Source organism: Platichthys flesus, chromosome 15 (genome assembly GCF_949316205.1).
Source record: "Platichthys flesus chromosome 15, fPlaFle2.1, whole genome shotgun sequence".
Classification (NCBI taxonomy): domain Eukaryota; kingdom Metazoa; phylum Chordata; class Actinopteri; order Pleuronectiformes; family Pleuronectidae; genus Platichthys; species Platichthys flesus.
Genome location: NC_084959.1, coordinates 13,495,361 through 13,514,124, shown reverse-complemented (window position 1 = coordinate 13,514,124; position 18,764 = coordinate 13,495,361). Strand labels below are relative to the sequence as shown.

General features: G+C 43.3%; 1 protein-coding gene across 1 annotated transcript in view; it reads right to left on the bottom strand.

Moving 5' to 3' along the window:
• The window catches only part of flrt1a (fibronectin leucine rich transmembrane protein 1a), a 40,582-nt gene extending 27,719 nt beyond the window's left edge, over positions 1 to 12,863 (bottom strand). Inside the window, exon 1 of the mRNA XM_062406105.1 lies at positions 12,619 to 12,863. The gene's annotated coding sequence lies outside the window, so the exon portion shown is untranslated. The remainder of the gene's footprint in view (positions 1 to 12,618) is intronic.
• Between the last annotated feature and the right edge of the window lie 5,901 nt (positions 12,864 to 18,764).

Sequence of the window (18,764 nt, the reverse complement as noted above, 5' to 3'; positions counted from 1 at the left end):
CTCTCTTCTGTGATATTAAACACAGTATTAAAAATCAAACCGCTTGAGGCTTGCTCCTTAAAGGGCAGTCATTTGTCTTTCTTTGCGCAGGAAAGTTAAAAAAAATCCAGGAGGCACTTCTGGGCCAGGGAGCGCCATTTTAAACCTTCCCAAAACATTTCAGCGCAATTGATCATCACACTTGATTTCACGAGGCACTAGGCCCAGAGCGCGGGGAGAGGAGGACTGCTCGGCGGTAGGAAGGAGGAAGGAAATCACAAACAGTAAACCTGTCCATCTGGCCCTCGTCTGTGGGGGCTGATGGTTTTTGCACCCTGACAGGGACATCCACTCGGCAATTGGCGGGTGCGCCGCTTCAATCTGACCGATTGTAGGTGGTGCAACAGGCTCTGATTACTTCCATGTTCTGGCTTCATGCAGGTATACAAAGTTTTGAAGTTTCCCCCCGTTAATCATAGCAATTACTATTGCCAGCACTAAATTAGAGCCATTAAAATAAAAATAAAGCTGTGAGCAGCTAGTAATCTTATGTGAAGTATATGAAGTTTAGGTCATTTGTCCTAAAGGCATTCCGGTTTTCCACAGAATTAGCTGACTCTATGGCAGTAACGGGGGTGCATACAAATGTCACTACACACAGTGCAAGCTTTGTGGTTCCTACCATTTTTGTTTTGGCACAAGAACAAATGAAAATTGGTGACTGGATTTGACAGGGTTCATGAACCTGCCAGAACTGACCTCAGTCTCACCCCCTCCTTTTCTGACTTGTTTAACTTAAAGCCCCTTTCAGCTGGATTCAAATCTTTAGTATTCCTGTATAACATGAGATATTCATGATTAGATGAGCAGCAACCAAAGTCGTCTTTGGGCATTATAAACTAAGAGTTGGACACTCAAAAGCTAATTTGCTTCATCGGGACCGTGTGGGTGGAAGATTTAAACAACATTCACAAAACGACCCACTGACATTGCTCGAGTCATCTTTCTGTGACTGACCCTTGCCCACTCCAAACTAGTGAGCAGACTACACAGAAGAAGAAAATACAAATCTCATTAATGAAGAAACCAAAACTGTTCTGACTTTTTATGAAGAAATTAAATCTTTCCGTTTAACAGATGACAACCTGCGTGTCCTGGATTTTTATGGTGGAGAGAAGAAAGGTGGCAAGAAATGAAAGAGTAGAGAGGAGAAATAACACAAAGCAACAAATGTCTCCTGCTGGACTCAGCAGGAGACTCTGGAATGACATGGTCAGCACCATAAACCCTGACAGCTCATGATGATCTCCAACTCTTCTGCAAGCGTTTAGTCTGTAACCAGCTTCTCCTCCACTTACCATTCATAGTTTGAATCACAACAGTGTGTAAACCAGTTTGGCTTGTGACCATGTTGCCAGATTTTCTCATTTTCCAATGAAATAAATATCTGCCGGCGATCTTGCTCACACAGTGTTCACACACACCCCAGTGATCCACAAATACTGACTTTCCATTTATGCGTCTCGGCCGTATCCAGTTTCCCTTTGGATTGATTCCATTCAGGCCTCCTCGCAGTTTAAGGGCAGCACCTTGCTTGTGAGCCATTTCACCGAGCCCTCTGTGATGGTTTGTGAATTATTAATTTAAACATGATTGACCGCGGGATTGAATTACGGGACTGATTGATCAGTGGGCTCGTAAAAACGGAGTCCCAATGACCACTGGAACCTAAGTGTGACTTAAATGACTGGAGGGCGAAGCAGCCGCGGCAGCCCAACGTGCTCAATCAGTGCAGCCTATAAATGCATCACTTCGCTTTGAGTACACAGCCTCACAATTCCTTTTTTCTCTGGTAGTTGATGGATTTTTGCTGGGGAGATTAAAAAAAAATAAAGTTTAAAAAAGGACGACTGAATCTAGGCTCCACTATTTCTAATTAAATTACATCTAACCAATAGAATGTCAAGTCATTAACTAATAAAAGCAATAGAGGTGGAAAACACATTGGGGGCGATTTGTTTCTACAACGAAAAATATTGTGTAACTGAGAAAGATAGTGATTACAGCTGCGACAGGCAGTTATTTTCATCACCAATTAATCTACAGACTTTTTCTTCATTAACATATTGAATGTTTAGTCAATGAAATGTCAGCGGGCTGTAGGAAAAATGCAAATAGCACTTTGAGTCCAATGAGACGTCTTCAAATGACAAATTTTGTCTGACAATCAGATTGATTGTCAAAGACTTTCAGCGTCTTGTCGGAGCAAAGCAAGAAAACCAGGAAGTATTCAGATGTGTAAAGCTGGAAGATTTCCACAACGTGTCATCTGTACAATAAAGATGCCCCGTCCCCTTTTTTTTGACCATTTACCAATTCAGGACTTTCTGGTTTATTTGCTCCTCTAAAGTGAAAGAGTGAATATTTTTGGTTTGTATGGACAAATCACGAAATATGAAAAGCCATCTTGGGATTCAGGAATTTTTTTCTGGACCAAACAACTAAAATAATAGACAGATTAATTGATGATGAAAGTAATTTATTTTTACCCTAAATAAATGTCTCAGCTAAAAGGTAAAAAAATGCCAACACGACAGCGTCTGATGGATAAGACAACATTCACATGTGTTGTAAGGAAACCTGTTTGAGCCGCTTCAATATTTCCAGTTCACTCTGGCTGGTGGTTCTGTCTCCATCTCTCTGTTTCTCCTCCATCAAAACAATAACAACAATTCTCTGTATCCCTGATTCTTCATTACTGCCAGTGTTGCCCTGTCCCTCAAGGTTCAAGTCTGAGCCTTGTGTGTCGTCCCTTTCTATTTTTTATTCATGCATGAAGTGCTGGACATGTATTCTCTGTGTGCTACAATAATCCCAGATTACGCACAGATACTCAGTGTGTGTATGTGTTAGCGTGTGTATGCACATATCTGAGTATGGTGCAAATCATTGATTTTGCTCTCTAGGCGGTTTGATGTAATCTCCTGTCTCGTAATGTCCTCTTTGCAACCACTGACCCCTGCACTTCCATAAATTGTTGTAAAATTCGGCATTCCGGCCTCGACAAAACACTAATCAGATCTTGGATTTCCAGTGCTGCCTTCCAGTCTACACAGACGACAGAACCTGACCCACATGTCACTTACCATTTAGAGTGGAGGAATGAAAGAGAAAATGCATTTGGGAATTCTTAAAACACACAAAAGCGTTGAGATTATAAAAGAATAATCTTGGCATAACTGCTGCATGAATTTAACCCCACGAGACCCAGCTCCCGCATCAGCTGTTCTGCATGTGTGGCGTGACGCTGAGCATATGTCCTAGAGCATTCTCTCTCAGGAAGGGGAGCAGGGACACTGTTTGGGAAATAAAAAAAGGTGATGCTGGCATATTGCAGAGTCATTACAGGAAACGTCTTCCCTTTTGCTGTGTGCTGTAAAGCTGCTGAATTTAAAGGCAAAGCTCCAGTCGCTTTGTGGGATAAAGGCAGGGGAGCAACAGAGAGGGCTGTTAGTATTTAGAAGGCCCAAGAAGCTTAAGAAGTAGTAGATAACATTTTAAAAAATACAACACAATACATAAAAAACAGAAACATTGATAAATTAATTAATTAATTAAAATAATAATAATAAAGAAATGAAAATAAATACAATTTAGGGAGCGGTTTTCTGGACATTTTAATTTGACAAAAACAATTAAATCACTGAAAAATTATAATGATTTTTTTTTCTACTTGGTTGGTCGTATGGCAGCTGCCTGTGTGGCCTGCACCTTCGAGCCCGTCCCACTGGATTCATGTACAGGCCTTGTGTGAACGTAGTGTTGCATGTTTTAATGACCACAAAGCTCTGTGGGCAGCAGGGAGTGTCATGTGTGCTGCATGTGTTTGAGTCATCAACGTAAGAAAGAGAAAAACCGAGCAGCGATGGGAGATAGCGCATAGCTGTAGCGCGCGTCGGTCAGTCACGTTCAACTCTGTTTTCTCAAGTCAGTTGGCAAAAAATCTGCACTCGGGTTGGCATGCGCGATGTACCCTACTGGCTGCCAGCTGTCACTCAGGAAGACAGAAAGATGGAGGATGGAGAACGAGAGAGGGAGAGGGGGTTGGGGGGGTGTAAAGGGAGTGGTGATGATGTGAGGACACGAGCCCAGAGGCTTTCTTTCTCCCTTGTTTCTCATTTGTCTCTCTGATGATAACGAAAAAAAAACATGGCAGCTCGAAAGGAGAGAGGGCGACGTTCAGGGGAAAACAATGCTGAAGGAAAAGAAAGAGACGGTGAGGGTGATACGGAGAGAGAAACATGACTCCCCATTTTTCATGTTGATGGAAATGTTTCCCAATGTGCCACAACACGGTGATTCTTAATGCATTAGTCCAAATGAGCACTCCCCGGGGTTTTCCCAGAACACTAACCATATATAAGAAATGTGGTGTTTTATGCATGCGTTGAATTGCTTTGTTTGCAGAGGGGTACGGCTTCACCCACAGCCTGTTGCAGTATTCATTACAGTGCCCCTCAAACTAATTAGGACAGACTGGGGGAAAATAAATCTCCTCTGCACAAAGAGAAGCTCCTCATATGAAGAAAAATGCACATTTTAGCCTGAACAAAATACAGACATCCTTTTTTTGGGCTTGGATTAGTTTTTTGTGGGGTTGTTTTTCTCTAATTGGGCAAACACAGGTCCCAGATTAATGTGCCAGCAATAAAAGAAACTGATTCCAAAAATAAAATGAATATACAAGTTCATCAATATAAGTGCAACATTTAGCAAAGCCCTCCCCAGGTTGTAGGTTTGTGAGCTGTTCATTTTCCAAATAAACCACAATAAACAGTCCATTTTTAAGAAAAGCTTGTTTTCTAAGAAGAACGTTGTGAAACCCTGCTGCTCCAACAAAACACTGTAAAAGAAACATGATGTCATGATGACTTCTCTCTCCCTGACTGTGCGACCTTCCATCAAGCGACCGTGCAGCCACAGTGCAGAGAATTTCAGTGTAGTTACTCAAAGAAAAGAAATGGCGTCAGCAGACGTTTGGGTTGAGAACACTGGATATCAGAACATTCACCCGTTCATTGGATTTGACACGATGATCACTTGATATGCTTTTCCACGTTGCAGCAGAATTGCAGATTAAAAGATTTCTTCCGAGCCTTTCACGTTACACAACTGGGTTCGACACATGCAGACACAACTTGCTCATATTCCACCTCATGGGAAACATTAATATTTAATTTCATTTGGCCGCTAGTTTACAGCTGGAAAGTTCTTGGCCTCTCTTTATACATTATATTCTGACAACGTTTGAATGTGTGTGTATATGTTGTTGACACATTTCTGACACATATCTATTACCAAAGCAATTTTTAGACATGAAAATTTAAATTTGGGTCGTATTCTTATCCTTATCACCAAAACCTCTCTAATCTCATCGTCTTAACAAGTCGACATCCTCTGACAAGTCGACATCCTGAAATATTTGTATTCTTTCTGTTTCTGTTTTTTCAGGTTTCATCCATTGCGTGTTAGAAACGTCTTCAACGCACCCTCACCATCACCCAGATAATCTCCTGTTGTAATTCTCACACTTCAGGAGAATATCCGGAGTTGGGTGCGTGTCTGAAAGCGGCATAATAAAACAAACCTAAACATGAACGCTTGGGGTTTTCATTTGACACTGATTTATGTGATTTACAGAGCACAAGGGATCAGTGAATCATTAGAGGACACATTCATGGACATCAGCTGGGTTTAAGCGCTTTAGTCGACAAATGTCAATACCATCAGGCCTCGGGAAACTCCCTTCATGTCCCATTTGCAGCCTCGTCATATTAAAGGTTAACCATCGTTAACTGCCGGCTGCTTCAATTTTACATTTGAAAGGTCTCATCTTTTTCAATGTCGCCTCTTTTAAATTAAAATCCACTATTGTGACTTTCAAAATCATTGATGCAAAATAGAAACTATCAGTGTGTGAGGCTCCAGCAAGATCGGTGACGGTGACACAACATGAACACAAATCCAACCATCATCCTTATTTACAGGTTAAAAGGAGACTGACTTCCATGTTGTAGTAAAATGATATTACGAGCTTCATATTGTTTAAAAGCAGCTGGTGCGTGTTTATTGGACTCGGAGTCAGATGGGGTAAAAATAAAGATGCAGAAATTGTAGGATAATGCAAATCAAGTTCACATACCATGAAAACCTATTTCCAATTGGAAGGTCGTATTCAGACAATAAGGTCAAGGGTTATTTTTTTTATTTCTGCTTGCAAGATTTTCAACATTATAATCTTGTATTTGTATGTCCATGCTGTAATGTCAGATGATGAGCTTTTCTTATTCCATCTCTCAACTTTGCATTGTGATGTGACCCAGAGAAAATATTAAGGGAGGGCATATAGTGTTTTTAATATGACCAATCAGCAATGAGCTGTGGTGATGTTATCATTACTCCACAACAGACGATGCCATCTTGATACCAAGACTCTCCAAATTGACCCTGTAGGTGCCGACAAACTAATCATTTTCGGTAAGTCATTTTTTAACAGGGGCACACACACACACACACACATGCAGCAATTATCATGTGGTTTCATATGAACACCGTCACTTTGACCTAATCTCTTGAAGCGTGGGTTTAATTTGTATTGCATGTGTAAAGTTTGAGAAATCTATGACCGCAGAGTTACTGCTGAACACAAGATGTGCTACTGTTGCCTGTGGTAAAGTAACACAGGCTCTTCTGAGACAGACAATTGTGATTTTATTCCAGCTCAGTACACTCAAAAAAGCAGCTTCCAGCTATTGCTGTCTGTTCCTGCAACTATTGTTATTCAACACTCAGTTTGGGGACTGGAGGATACCACTTTTAAAAGTAAAGGCAAGAACTGAACAATGGCAGCTCAGAGATGACCCCACGTCCTTGCACGGCTTTTATCTGCACAGGCTTTCATCTCTGGACGTGGCAGCGGTCAGTCTGAATACACACAATCAAAGTAACGCAATCTGTAACTCCAACAGTGTTGTTGGGAAAAGACTGGGGCAAAGAGAAGTTTTATTTCTGTCAAGGTGGCAGATACACGCCATACTCAGAAAGACTACATGAATACCGGAAGTATATTTCTTCGGGCTCAAACCACAGTAAATGGTTGTTTCATCATTACAGCTGATGCAATGAGACAAAGATATTCACTGCACACACAGGAGAGGCTGAAGCAGGGAGAGCAGCTCCTAACCCATCTTTTTAGTTGTCATGAAATTGTTCAACTCTCATCTTTGCACCTGCACTGACTTTAACTCACTTTTAGCATCTGACCATGGAATTGTATTTATGTGATTGAGCCAAGTATGTGTTGCATGCATCATTTGCATGCATGTTTGTACGGTCACAATATGTGGCTTATGAAAACACAGGTACGGAATAATATGTCACGGTAACCCCATCCCCTTATTCCACTGGGTTGTCTTGTGTTTGTAAACTATGTCCTGTCATACAGTGTCATTGTTTGTCTGTCCGCTATATGTCATATAGATTATATATATAAAACGAATGAAAGTTGAAACCTCACTTCTCCTTTTGCATATTTACTAGCACATAGTAGTGTAGGAGGTACTCCGACATTAGTACAAGGAACAAGTAAAAGTACTTGCCAAGAGTATTCCTTAACCGTGCCTCAGTGGCGGATCTAGGATTTTTCTAAATCAGGGTCCATTAGGGGGCCACAATTCACACAGAAGGGCCGATTATAGGTCCAACACCCACAATGCACATTTAAGTCATTCCTTGTTCCCTGTGAGCTATATAGCTTTGAGCGAAGCCTCACATCATTGAATCGGTTTTGAAAATAAGTCCACTTGCTTTTGTCAAGCACATTGTGTTTTTCAACATGAATTCTTAAGAAATTCATTTTCATTTAAAATTAGACTACTGACAGGACAGGGGCACTTAAGTGGCTGATCAGATTTCAGCTAGGGTCAGTGACCCCCCCCCCAACCCCCAATAAATGCGCCACTGAAAGCCCATAATTAGATTTTTTTTAATATGTTTTGTCTTAAACACGACGGCGGCTGAACCTCAGCGCAAACCTAATGTGAGTTGTATCGTCCCAGCGCCGCCCCGCTCCAACCATCGCTCTGTACAAGAGGCTGAGGAGACAGCTGACCAAAATGACTTCATACATCTGACCACTTGAAAGAGGAAATATATATCTGTCTAATTTGATTTAAATGACATTGTTTTTCTCATTCTCGTCTTGACATTGCAAAAAGACAAGTTTGAATGCCAAGCTCATGCATAGCAGCAATAAAAAGGAGTTACTTTTCCATTATGGTATTTAAATCACATGTTAGGTTACAGAAATACTGCTCGTGATTGTGTTGAAGATCCTGTTTGACCTGCAGTTGTATGAGAAACTCATACAAATATATCCGGCTTCATTTCCATGTTTCATTGTTTCATTACTACAATCGGCAGCAATTAATTAACAATTAGAAAGAGTTTTGTGTCCGTTTGGATTTCATTTGACTTGGAAAAATCTGAATGTGCGTTCGCCTGATACTGCCCCTCCCGCTCTGCCAGATAAATAGCATCCATAAAACTCAGGCGTCTGCTCCACAGGACTGCAGGAAGTTTACAATAAATGTCCGGATAAATCCACGAAAGGTGGCGTTGCCAACTCGTCTCCAATGAAATACGCTAATGGCTGCTCAAAGCTTCACACAAAGGTGATGATGCAATACCATCATTTTCATGTTAATTGAGTTAATATTTCATTTACAATCCAAATGGAGGAATTTACAACGAGGCAAAGAGGAAGATGAATGTCGCGGGTGAAGACCGAGGCAGAGAAACACGTCCTGTCACAAGCTGCCCCTCTCTTGTCCCGCAGCCAGCTGACTATAACACTGATCCAATGAAAGGTTTTTGTCAGCAGCAGTTCAACGTGCTGTTTACCCTGCAAATGTACGACTAATTGACTTGTGGTCATGGCCAAAGAGAGAGTCTGTCCAGCTCAGCACAGGCCTGTGGCAAGGGCACCAACACCAAAGGCCTCGGTGGCTCCAGAAAGCACTCGTTCACCTCCTCTTCCTTCCCTTCATCCACTCTGACACTAAGAAGAAAAGACACAACAGTGGTTCTGTCCCTGCTGCTGCAAATGGAACGTGGCCCAAGATTGGCTTTGAAAAAATTACTTTAAATTCCTTAAAAACTAGAGTGTGTCAACAGAAAATCCTCAGAAATAAGACCTGAAGAATATTGACCCTGATAAATGTAGGAAATGCATTTCTTTCATAATGCATTTGTGAGATTCTGCTTTACCTTTGCGACCTACAATATGATTTAATATTGACGATGGGTGCTTTCCATCAAAATGAAACAAACATTTTTTTGTTGATTTAATCCTCTATTCGATCCACCTCCTCTCTGTTCTGACAGGTTTCCACCTACACCACTGACACTGCTTTCTGCTGTGATGGCAACAATGGGTAGCGAGAAGGCTGTCATTCCTGTAATGACTGTGCTGTCATGAATATAATGGCTATGCTGTTTTGTTTCATGGACAGGAAGTTCACAAATTCCCAGCACAGCTGGGAAGCACTGTAGCTAAGGGCAGCTAGCTCGGCTGGACGGGACCTGCACCACTTCTACCTGCTTCTGATAGGTCGTTTTGAAGCTGTGACACTGCAGATTTGAGGCCACCTGACCTCATGACAAAAAAGCCAATAATAGTGTTAATGAAATAGTGAAAGATCGGGGCAAACTGTTATGGACATCAGTCAAATGTCAACGACATCAATAAGCCAAATGTCAGCGAGTCCCATTACCTTGCATTTACAGGCTACTCAAATGAGCGCTAATGATTTGGGACTAGCTGTTTACTGACAGCAAGCACCTGAGTCTCTGCTACAGGTTGCCAAGTAAGGCCGACCCACAGCGAGCTGGTCATTATTGAGAGTAAGCCCCAAGGTGAAATGCAACATCTATCGCCTGCCTATATATTAGCCTGATCATTACAGAGCTACTCAGGAAACGCATTCATCATATGATACAATGTCCTGATTTGACACGTTTTCTATAATGCAGTAAAGTAATTAACAAGGCTGCTCGGTGCTCATAGATCTGTCTGCCCCTAGCATCCATGGCTACACTGTGAATGAAGTGGAACCACTGAAACATTAACAAAAAACAACAAGGCAACCATTCGATCTCTGACAAGCAATATAAATAGTCGTGTCCTCCAGATAACTCTGAAACCTTCATGTTGTAGTCTTTAGCTAAGGATGACTTCAAATACAGGATAAAAAACTAGACCGGCCCTCAGCAGAGAAACAGACCTCTGCCAACAGCCCCTTTAAATTGAATCAAGTTGCAGCAAATTTGACAAACTCAGAGACATCAGTTCCCTCAAGGTGCAGGATCTTTAATGTTAATGGAAGGGGGGGGGGGGGGGGCTGATCTGAATCCACACCAACATTTTATGAATTCTTCGCTGACCAAGTTTCGTGGTAATCTGTGAGGTAGTTTCTGCATAATCCTACTAGGGAACAGACGAACACACAAACAAACACAGATGACAACATAACCTTCTCATTGGAGGTAAAAGATAACACAAAAATACCTTTTAACACAAACAAAAAAGCTTCTGCAAATGGTTATTAGTCTTCTTTTTCTTATTGCCTCATTGAGCCCAAGCTGATCATCCAAAATGCAAATCTGAATTGCTTGCATCTCTATTGATGTATCACGAAGCCATGCAAATCAATTCAGCAACGCTCTGCAGCATCACAGCTACAATGAAACTCGAAGGGGTTATTAATTCATCTCTTCTGAAAGGCGTGGGTAAGTTATAAGACAGAGGGATATAATCAGGCCATTGACCATGACTTTCATCATTACTGCCAGAAGCAGGCCTCGGTGCCAGCGAGTCAGAGGGTAGCCCATCCAAGAATATCTGGTCCAACTTTCACAAGATGAAGTGCCATCTGTTTGTCTATCGCCTGTGTGCCATGGCCCAGGTTGGATCAAGTTATTGCAGCAGGCATGTCTCAAGCCTCTGCAGGTCCTAATTCATTAGTCATCACAGTGAAGTCCCCTTCTACATGGATTCTGATACTTAATTCTATAAACAGATTCTACATGTGATTATCTAGAATCTTTGGGCGAGGGACAGGATTTTGGGGCCAAGGCCCTTCTGGTTTCTGTTCCTAGTTTCGAGTAATCCCATTTGAGCAGGCTTTGGTCGGTCCGCAGGTAAACAGTTCATGTGGAGAGCAGCAGAGGGGGAACACATTGACCGAAAGGCATCAGCCAACAGCTTTTTAATTGTGAATAAAGATGAGCCAAAGTGTTGTCTGGACCTGAAACACCAACAAAAAGTATAGCCGTTTGTGTTTTGTGTGGAGAAACATTCGACAAGTGAGACGAAAGAAACTAGTCAGACTGTGCATAGTGTAACGGAATGGAAGGTAGAGTTTTGGCCTGGATATGCACTGGAAGCCCCAAAATATTGGCCGTTGCCCCAAGAATCAAATTCATAGACAGACAATAGTCCATAGTGAAAACCCAGGATTATTCAGTAAAAATCTTGGACAATGTCTTCCAAAACGCTGTCAGGATCCGGCACTAATGCTTGACATGTGGTTTGATGGTTGGCCCGTGGTGCGGACAGTACATTTTAAAATCGGACTCCCTCTCCTTACTGTTTACATCATTGCCATTTTTTATAGTTTTAAATTGTGAGGATATGAATCAACGAGTGAACGATGCGAGTTGTTGTCGCCCCTGATAAGACCCGCAACACGTTTCCAGTTTACATGTTTAGATTCCAGGCATGCTGCGCTGCTTTCGTCTGTTTTACCACTTAATGACAGTTTAATGGGCATCCATGGTGAGAGGCACTGCTGCAAGAGTAATAGATGCAGCGGTCTGTCCGTCCACCAGGCTTTGTCGGACAAGTCAATGAGTGGGAGGGAAGCTGTTGGTGGTTATGAGGGTTGGGTTTGAGGGTTTATCGAGAACTCACCTGACCAAGTTCAGCCTAGAAGCTTCATTCACCCCACACAAAAAAAAAAAAACATACCAGAATGGAGGCTGAGGTAGATCTAGTGGATTTTAATTGACCAACCTGTGACTGCAAACCACACCAGCACCTCTCCATTAGAGACACACTGATGGAAACGTTGCATTTGGTAAACTTACATTTTGCTGCTGCAATATGCTGTTTTCTCTCTCTCTCTCTCTCTCTCTCTTGCATGACGACCTGCACCAATCGTTTTCTCCTTTTGTGCTCCCTCCTTTGTTTGCATTAATATTCACACTGGGCCTTCGAACCTTGAGTCCAGGATTATATAACTGCAGACACGTTCACAGAAACATGCATCCTCTATCATGTGGTTTTGCAATTTGCATGGAGCCGATCGTGTTGTTTGACAGACGGACCCAATTGTTCCTCGAACCGTGCCACAGCCAGGAGACAGGGGGTGAAAAAACACCGGATTGGTCAGGGACTTGTTGGGCTATAACGCGATCAAACAGCGATGATGAGATGTTTTTATTGGGGTCGTTGTGCTGATCGGTTGATGAAAAGCATATTGGCAGCTCGTGCATATCAATCAATGGTCGATCACCTACCGGATGGTGCCGAGGATGCCACGCTCTCTCTGTCGGCTGCAGAGTCCACCCGGTCTGGGGGGCTGGTTCTCCCGGTCCCCGGTGCTGGGCTCTCCCGGTGCCGGGTTCTCCCGGTGCCTGGTTCTCCCGGTGTCCTGCAGAACCAGAGCCAGGTGTGACCACGATCCCGCCGTGTTGTATTCCCATATGCCGTTGTCGCCTGCGCAAATTACGGATGCTCCAGTGGATGAGTGAATGGATAGCCTGTGTGATCATGTGCTGCCAGCTCCTCTCTCTCAATGTGTGCGTCTGTGTGAGTGTGTGTGAGTGTGTGTGTGTGTAACTGCTCCCTCCGCCCGACTATCTCTCCGCTGCGGCACTGAGCTACGCGGTTTACGGAGAAATCGAACGCGCACGGCTCGCTGGCGAACTTGTGCACCTTTTTATGGTAATTAGTCGCCGGGCCGGTCCGTGCCTGCTCATCCGTGGAGCTTGTGCACCAACAAAAAAAGAGAGAAGATGCTGTTTATCAGTTATATTCGCTGTTTGCTCTGTATAAATTGCCCCCGAGACGCTGAGTGTTTTATTTTCTGAAAGAGAGAGACAAAAAATCCCCAATCAGCCTGGCTGAGGCTGGAGAGGAGGAGGAGAGAGGAGAGCAGAGGAAGACTGGGGCGTAAAGGATGGAGGGGATTAGAGGAGGAGGAGGCTCGAACACAGTATAGAGAGAGCCTCTATATGTCCTTTGGATAACAGTGAGCTACACGGTGCATATTCCCCAAATCTCTCTCTCTCTCTCTCTCTCTCTCTCTCTCTCTCTCTCTCTCTCTCTCTCTCTCTCTCTCTCTCTCTCTCTCTCTCTCTCAGCTGCTCCCATTCTTTATTCCTCTGTGAACTTCAGAGCCATTCAGACCATGCATGTTCACCCGTCTATCCTTTAGAGCTGTGTATTGGCAACGACCTCACGTTACAATACGTGTCACAATACGATATATTGCGATACAATATGATACATATTGCGATGTACACTAATAATTTTTTACTGAGAATGTAAACATAGACCTGAGAATACAAGTTGATAATTAAGTCATGTAATATTAATAACGTGTTACTTTCAGACATACAGTGAACTCGAGCTGGACCCCTCCTAAAAACTTGGCACGATGTCCAAGGTAGCCGATGGGAGAACACAGCAGGAGATCTTCCGCAGGAAAGATGATCAACACACGTAGAAGACACCGCTGAAGATGTCAAGAGAGTTTTGGTGATAAGGGCCGAAGCTGTTATCGATACAAAAACATGTCATCTCCTCAGCAGAGTTAATATCCTATCTACGTGGAATATCTGTGCAGTAGCGTTCTGAAAAACAGTTACATAGTCATATTGCCTTTTTGGGGGAATGGTTGATATTGTTTGTTTGCCTCAATGAAAGCTCCGCTCAGTTCATAGCAGCATGTAGGGGCAGGTTTTGATTCTGTGCCACCGTTGTTGGAGTGTTTTGAAAGCGGCCCTCACATTGGTCGGGCATCTGGTATTCAGTCCCCAGAGTGATGTGGGTCGTGGTTTGTTGTGGGAGGACAGAGAGCTGCAAGTGCCCCTGGTGGGCCCTGAGATGAGACCAGCTGCTTACATTTCGGTTGCGCATCACCAACACCAACACCAGTGTCAGTTCGAGAGCCAGTGATGGGGTGTGGCACGGCTCCAGCGTCACTTTCCCCACCTACATGTGCACATGTCAGCGGGCAAAATGTGCTGTTTCCACAGGTTTGATATTGTTTTTCCCGCCACTCCATCATATTCTGTGAGAAAAGCCAGGTTTGTGATTTGTGTAGAAAAAGCAACATTTTACACATAGACGGCAGAAGTGTAAGAAAAGATCAGTGGCTCCTATAATTACAATGCGGAGCATCATCGTCTGACATCTAATGAATCGGCAGGACTCTGACAAATGCAGCTACTCATAGTTTTCGGAGGCGTCGTGCACTCCGGCGCTCGCAGTGCAATTGATGTGGTTTTGTGCACTTCAAATTTATCTCAACGTTTCTCTGGGAAATAATTACTGCAACATCTGAGAGTTGTCAGCCTGACAACAAATTGATAACCTCACAGCTCTTTGAATGGAGAGCAGGAGTGAGTCAGTTTCCAGGAGAGAATGAATTTGGATTACGTGTGGCAGTGGAGTTCACTCTGATCTGGTGTGTTTGGGAATATGCAGCCTAATAATACTGATCTGACTCATGTGCACGGTGGAGTCCCACAGCTCCAACATTTTCATTGAGCTGCCATGTTTTTTATAAAAATGAGGTGACAGGTGATTGGGTGAGGGGGAAAAAGGGAAGGTGCATGTGTCCGTCAAACCGTGTGACGGGCTGAACGTGTGCACAAATGAAACACGTGCTACCGCAAATATACAACACCATCAGTAGAGCTGTCTGCCATTATGTGCGAGTCAACGATCCAATCAGTGCTGGACTCACTCAGGCAGCTCCAGACATGTCCGATGGGCTGGCTGTTGGATGAAATGCTGAGGTGTTTGTAATTTGCCCTTCATTTATTTGGCTGCGTGGCCTGCAAATTGAAACGGTGATTGAACTACCACAGCGGTTGTGTTGTTCTCGCTGATGTCAACAGCCGTGTTTGAGTGTGCGACTCACTGTCAGCAGTCGATGTGGTGGTACGGCGGCGTGCACATTCCCAAAACGTGTTAATTAAATTTGCCTGGTTCTTGTAACACAGGCTAACCGATATTTGCTCTTTTCTCGGGCCGATGACATCGCCGTCTTTTGAAGGCCGCGCGTATCTGGCTCCGGTTATAACCAGCAGTTAAGATCCTTTTGCGATTGAGCAGCTCTCGATCCATCCACTGATCTACTGACTGTAATGCTGAATGTGATTTGCCATTAGCGTGGTCATACTGTAATTAGATCACAGAATGAGAGAGAGCTCTGAGCTTTACATGATGTCAAACACATTTATCTCCAGATGAAAACGCACAAGGTCCGACGGCCCGAACACATAGAGCTGGAACATGGCGACTCGGGAGAAAACCTCTGCAGTTTGTTGTCGTTCAGAGTCGCTCTGCAGCAGTTGGCCCAATATCATTAAGTCTTAATGAACAATATGGTGATTGAGATCATGATGTTCAAAGTCACCTTTCCCCCCTAATCTGTAGGAGTGCCCAGCCAGCATCCAGGACCCAGCGATGGAGTGAATCTAATGTGTGACCCCCCTCGTGACGCTTTGTTCATCTTCTCCGTCTCCCACTGCCACCGCTCTCCATCATCGCCACGCTCCTCTCCTTATCCTCCCTCGCCATAGCATCTCAGTGGGAGTGGGAGTGTAATTATGCAGTCAGACGGTGTTTACAGACGCAAAAGCGCTTTAATTTATTCCAACAGTTAGCAGTAATTCCCCATTTTAATTTATGGCTCCTCCACCCAGTGGGAAAAGGAGAGAAGCAGATAGCGAGAGCGAGGAGGAGGGGAACATATGGACTTTATATTACGGAGTACAGTAGAGTACAACTTCCACCAGGCATACGCACATGTAATAGCGATCACCACTGGTTTCACTGCACATTCAAGTTGTGTTTTTCCAGTTAGCATCAGATTGTAACTTCTTGCATAATGGGAGGAATAGGAAAAAAAACGGCTGTATCATTTGTAACTGAAAGCCATTGCAGTGTTACTGTTTGGTTATGAGTATCATCCGGTTCTTTTATAAATAAATAATTTCAATCAATCAATAATTCACCATAACATGCATGTTACACTTCTCTATTTCTTGAAAGGGTTTGAGCCTGATTAACACAAACACATGGAGTCGCTGCAGCAAAAATTTGCATTTACTCCTGTGTTTTCTCAACTTAGGCCCTAAAGCCTTTTTTAATGCTGTGAACACTGGTGAGAAAAATGGCATTGATTGGATGCATACCGCCGCCTCACAACAGCTTCTGTGGTTCTTATTGACTTGCCATGTGCGGTAAGTGCAAAATCTTAATGAGCGCACAGAAAAAAGAGCGAGTCCGAGAGCCATCACTAAAATGTTAAAGCGAGAAACCTTACAGGAAATGTTGGCTGGTGCAGTCACTACTAAAAACTGCCTTTTAGGAGTTGTCCGTTTTCATTGTGCTGCGGTGATGCTGTAGAGCCACTTTAGAATTCTTCCTTGTCGTTAGTGAGTCCTCCTCAAGCAGTTCTACAATATACTGTCACTTTTGATTGTTTTTTAGACTGTCTATGTTTTGTTTTTTTTATACATTCAGTGTCGGCTATTTCAGTGGTCTGTTACGAAATCGACACATCTTCAGACCCAAGTTCACAACTTAAGGTAAAAGCTCTGTAATTCAGGTCCACCTAAAGCATTACAGCAGCAAAACAAAAGCTTTGTGCTTTTACTTGCCAAAGAGGAAGGGATTCTTGTTGTTGCCGTGACAGAGATCGGCACCCATGGCACCCGTGGCTGTCTGTGTCAGTCCAATATAGAGAAATGAAAAATGATGAGGCAATAAAGTGTGTGAAGACAATTAGATAAACTGTTGGCGAAATATTCGTTCCACAAACAGACAGGAAGATGTTTGTTTGATAGAGACTAAATGTCAGAATCCTGGACCTTATCCTCCCCTCTGTGATCCTGTTTGCCATCATCATGCAGGAAACAAATACTGATGAATCTGAACGCATCTCCGAAATAAAAAGTCCTGATTTACCTTTACTCATTCACCTTATGCTTTTCATACATTAAGCAAATTAAAGCGTAACGCTAGAATGAGCCTAAACTGCTGGAGAGCCAAACATTACAGTAAAGCATTAATAGGACCATTAGTAGGAGAGCAAGAGTCAAAGCCACAGGGCCGCCGATAATGAACGAAACAAGCCCACGTGCGGTGCCAGAGTGGTCAATGCAAGAGGGACAAAACAAAGGGTGAGGTTCAGAGGAGAGAGGACATGTAAATATTGGATCTTAGGTGAAAACAGAAGATGCTGATTAAGACCATGACGCTGACTCCACCAATGATGAACCACTAATGAGGAGCTGATGTGGCGTTGGGTGGAGCCACGGTTCTGTGGCCACAGGGGGAAAAACAAGCGAGAGAGAGAGAGAGAGAGAGAGAGAGAGAGAGAGAGAGAGAGAGAGAGAGAGAGAGAGGACTAACCAGAGAGCAAACGCACACAAACAAGCTGGAGTCTGCATCAAAATAATTAAGTGCACTTCAGCAAATAAGCTGCATCTGTCACGGGTCACAGCAAGAACCACTCCACACAGGCAGAGAGTGAGCACGCCTGGCAAGTTTCTACAGTGTTTACGGTGAACTGCATATCAGGGGGTCGTCACGATGAGCCAGTGGGCAACACACACACACACACTCATACACACGCACACACACACACACACACTCCATGTAGCTGTGACCTGCTTTAAAACCCACTGTGAACTTGTCAAATTTCATCTTCCTCTTAAAGAGCCCAGGAAAAAAAGAACAAAGCGTGTGTTTATTTGTGTTTATTAAAGACGCTGATAATCCAAAGTGCTCCGTAACAAGATTTTGAAAAGAGACTCAAGATCAATTTTATTTATTACAATTGTTTTCTATTCCCAAAGGACTCTCTCACTCTATAACGTCAACTTCTGCTCGTGTGTGGCTGATATCTATTGCAGGTAATTTGAAGTAAAACATTTTAAATCGAGGCAAACGGAACGGAGCTGTCAAAAAAAGATCAGGGATGGGATGTGGTTTGTTTCTATCACTTAATTTAAGAGTACAGATTTACCCATTATATTTCGTGTACAGAATCAAAGATATTGCTCTCCACTTTAAATTTCACCCGGAGGACCCGTCATCATGATGGACACCAACACTAGATAAAACTCAACTTGATTCACTCCACAGATTTAGGTATTTTACGCTAAGGAGCAACTGAAAGCCACAAAGCCTCCAGCAGAGATGAGGAGCGAGCTACAGGCTCCTGGCACCGGCTCACTCGGATTTCTTTTCATTTTCAAAAACCAAGTCTTCTATCAGATGCACACTCAGGTGACACAGCTTGAAGGCATTAATCGTTTCTTTTGTGCAGATTCATCCGGAGCCCAAACAAAGCTTTGTGTGACTTGTGTCGTATTTATTACTACTGTAAGCACACGTTGTAAAATCAGTGGATTTCCCCCCT